The sequence below is a fragment of the Notolepis coatsorum genome (assembly GCF_963971535.1).
Source record: "Notolepis coatsorum genome assembly, chromosome: 13".
Taxonomy (NCBI): Eukaryota; Metazoa; Chordata; class Actinopteri; order Aulopiformes; family Paralepididae; genus Notolepis; species Notolepis coatsorum.
In genome coordinates, this window is record NC_140177.1 from 46,324,836 (window position 1) to 46,329,079 (window position 4,244).

Genomic DNA, 4,244 nt, shown 5'->3' on the forward strand with positions numbered 1-4,244 from the left:
CGTGCAACTTCGGTGACCTCGCAGAAGAGATGATCCGTGGCCAGCTGGTTAAAAGTCTGCATAACGTGAAAAAAAGCCTTTTGTTGGACAGTGAACTTACGCCATCGCGTGTCGTCCTTTGTGCGCATATGCGCAAATCGCGCGGCTGCTCGCCTGAAACCTATATTATTGCCAGGTCAAAGGTAAACACGACCATGTTTCTTCACAAAGCCATCGGGGGGGGGGGGGGGGGGGGGGGTTAGTTTTTCGACGCTGCGATCGTTACAAAAGCATGTTTTATGATGGGGTTCGGTAAAATAGACGTTACCTTTGTCACTCAATCAGAACAGGATCAATACATATAACGTTAGGTGGCCCTCATCCGTTGTCTTCTTCTTCTATAGTCTGCTCGGGCCAGACTATACCACAGAGCCGATTAGGTTTCCTCATCGGCCGGTTTGACTAATAGTCTGGTGGAAACGCACCTTATCATCCATAATCATCATCCATATAATCCGTTTTGTCTTCTTCTTCATTGTCGAACGTTAGATGGCTGTAGTTTGCTCACTGCTGCTCACTCCCTAGTGCTTCGGTTGCTCTCACTGAACTGGCCCATGCAGTTCATAAGGTAGGCGGTACTGCAACCTGTCGGGATTCAATCATCATTGCAGGTCCCAGGCACGCTCACAAAGGCCAGCGCGAGTGTTTAGAATAAGAAAATAGAAAAAAAAGGAAAAAGGAACTAAAAACGAGATATCTCGTTATTGGCGTTAAAGGCACTGGATCCTATGTACATTCCTATACAATGTGCAGTTTGTCCCTATGCTATACTTGCTGTTACTAACTATACTATACAACAATCACAACAAGTTATTTTCTTAAAGTGTCCTTGTCCTTCCTTTAAAGTGTCCTTTTCTTGTGTGTTTAAAGTGACCTGTGGTGCGTTTGTGTGTGCAAGTGCAGAATGTTGTGTTGTGTGTGTATGTGTGTCTTCATGTGTGCGTGTGTGTGGAGAGATCAGTGTTCATTGTTCTGATGGCCTCAGGGAAGAAGCTGAGCCTTAGTGTCTCTGTTCGTGTTGCGTGTATACGGAGACACTTGCCTGACCGCAGCAGCTTGAACCAGCAAATTGTCGTCACACAAAAGAAATCTGGCAAAACATGCATGTGTGTCAACTTGCATGAACCCAAGCCGTCATTGTTGGCGCGTTCCCACTGCCTCTCATGGATTAACTTCTCTCCAGCCTGAAGGGCTCCACTGTATTTATGTCCATCGACCTGGCTAATGCCTGCCACCAGGTGCCTCTAGGTGAAGAGTGTTACGACCTAGCCTCATTCATCACCTAAGCTGTTCTGGTTCTGTGCCGTATGGAGTGGCATCAGAAAATTATGAGCATTGTCCTCGCAGACCTGCCTGGTGTGGAGTAGCTACTACACTGATGATGTCATCATACATGGCCATGACATGCACACACACACGACAAGGCCATCGCAGCTAACAAACAACATCTGAAATCTGCTGGCATGCAGCTTAATGATGAGAAATCCCGCTTCTGTGAACCCAGCCTGCCGATTCTGGGTCACACTGTTTCAGCTGGTCTGCACATAATACAGGCCATCGTCAACACTCCTGGTACACTGCATTCCTTCCTCTGTCTGCTGTCCTGGTACTCTTAAGTTCCTGCACAACCATGTCACTTGTGATGGAGCCTATGCACGCACGTCTGAGACAGACTGACAGACGAAGCCCAAGCCAGCTTGTGGTAAAATGTTGCCTTGTTTGACCCTTCACCGCACACCATCGTATCCACAGATGCATCTGACTATGGGTGCTATTATGTCACAAGTGGCCCAGACTACGTTGAGAGACATTGAGACGTTGAGACGTCGAGAGCTTATATGCTGTTGTTGAAAAGGAAGCCCCTGACCTGTATCTGGGTTGTTGAAAGGTGGCTTTACTTACTTGTGAGGTCATCATTTCACCCTACAGACAGACCACCCCTGGTTTACACCCACATTACAAAGGGCATAGGACACACCGGTCTCATGTCCTACAACTATGATGTCTACATAACGCCCCCGCCGACTGCATGTCCTGCTGCCTCATTAGCTGATGACTCTCCACCCTGCACTCATCTGTGTTCAGTCGGCATGGCAACCCACTGAGCATCGTCACTAACCATGGTGTGCAGGTTACCTCTGCATCGTTTGCGTATTTCCTGAAGGATAGAAGGATCTTGTGTAACCATTCTTCTCTCTACTACCCCGCTGCTAATGGGCCCATAGAGCGGTTAGATCGAGTGCTAAGCAAACCATACAGTTGGTCATTCAGCAGCGTCAGCTTTGGAGACCAGCCGTAAGAGACCTTTTGCAAGCTTACCGTGCCGCTCCCTGTGCTACTGCTGGTTCATCCCCATTCAAACTGCTCCTTGGCCGACCCATGCCAAGCAAGCTGACTCTGTTGCCTCTTGCTCCTGCGCGCACGCCGGCGAAGATGGACATTCGCTGAAGAGTCAGCCAAAATTAAGGTCTACACTGATGCACGTCCTCCTGCTTTTGTGAAAAGGGAAGGTTGGGGACGGTACATACATGCTGTCCTTGCCTCCCTTCATTGGCTCCCAGTACGCTACAGGATAGATTTTAAGGTTCTCCTATTTGTTTTTAAAGCCCTTAATGGTCACCCCCCCTCCTACATCTCAGACCTCCTATCCCCCCTATTCCAACACCAGGTCCCTCAGGTCAGCCGATCAGAGGCTCCTGACAGTCCGGAGGTCTAACCTCAAGCTCAGGGGGGGCCGTGCCTTTGCTATGGCAGCCCCTGAACTGTGGAACAGCATCTCCACCTCCATTAGGCTCGCGCCCTCGATAGATGCCTTCAAATCGAGGCTCAAAACCCACTTCTACCTACTAGCCTTTCCCGTTCACTGACTCATGCCCTGTTTTCCTATGTGTTTGCCTGTGTGCCCTCCCATAAAACGGAGTGTGATTCTTGTCTTTATGTATCTATGTGTACCTACCCTCTGTACAGCACTTTAGTGACACGCGTCATGTGAAATGTGCTATATAAATAAATCTGATTGATTGATTGATTGCTGAGCAATGGTAAGACTTCCACCTTACTGCGTTCCCAGACACCACACCCATAGGGAGGTGTAGTCTGACGTCACTTTAGTTTCCCGTGCGGTCCACCCGTATAGGGATTAATCATTGGGAAAATGTATTATCGGCTATTGTAATAATTCTGCCTCATGAACATTGGCAAGCTTTCCATTTTTCCACAAAATGAGTTCCCTTCTATCATTAACATTATTGTTTAAGCATTTTTGGTTGAAATAAAGTTACTTATAAGGTTTTTAATTTGTCGTTAAAAAGAACTACACTTACCAGTAGAACACCTGTCGTTCAGTGCTGTCGCCTAATACAGCCAGGAGTGGTGACGTCAGTGAGCAGAGCCAAAGTGAGTGTAGTTCCTCAGTAAACGTTGTTATTTTGCTACTTTTATGATTAATTAAGAATTTTCTCATGTTGAGCTATAAATTGTGGATGAATACACACAGAAAGGTACACCATGTCATGCTTTATTTTCTTTTTAAACAAGACGATTTAGAAATGGGTCCATTGGAAATACATGGCCATTTCAAGGAGGGTGGACCACGCGTGAAACACCAATGACGTAACCACTACACCTCCCTATAGACAAAGACACTGTGGAACCTCAGGGTGATCACTCACCCAGGCCTAGACGTGACATCCGCTAGTGAATGTGTCACTTGAATCTGAATGTAACACATGGTTAGCTCCTTGAAAAGAAAACATGTTGTGGTTTTCTGATTACACTTGAATTGTTGTTCCTGTTGCAGTTGTGGTTAACTGTTTGCACTTACACTACGCATTACTCTAGTCAGAGAGTTCAATTGTCTTACATGAATTTGTGTTCAAATCAGTTTAGATTATTGTTCTATTGACTACTGGACTAACAACAGTATGTATTCCTTTACGTGATAATACTGATACTTAAAGGGTATTGGTGATATTATTTTGGTTGTTCTTATTGAGTATAATTGTTTTTTTCCTATACTTTTGCACTAGCTACTTTCTGTTGATACAGTGTAACTCATTTTCCAGAAAGGGGGGACATCTTGTGTCTCATGCATTAGACTTTACAGTATAAAGCCACAGGATGCATAGTGATGTAGGCTACTGTGTTCTATAGCGAGATTGCGAGATATTGCTGCAACAACTTATGAGACATAATTAAGTATGGGA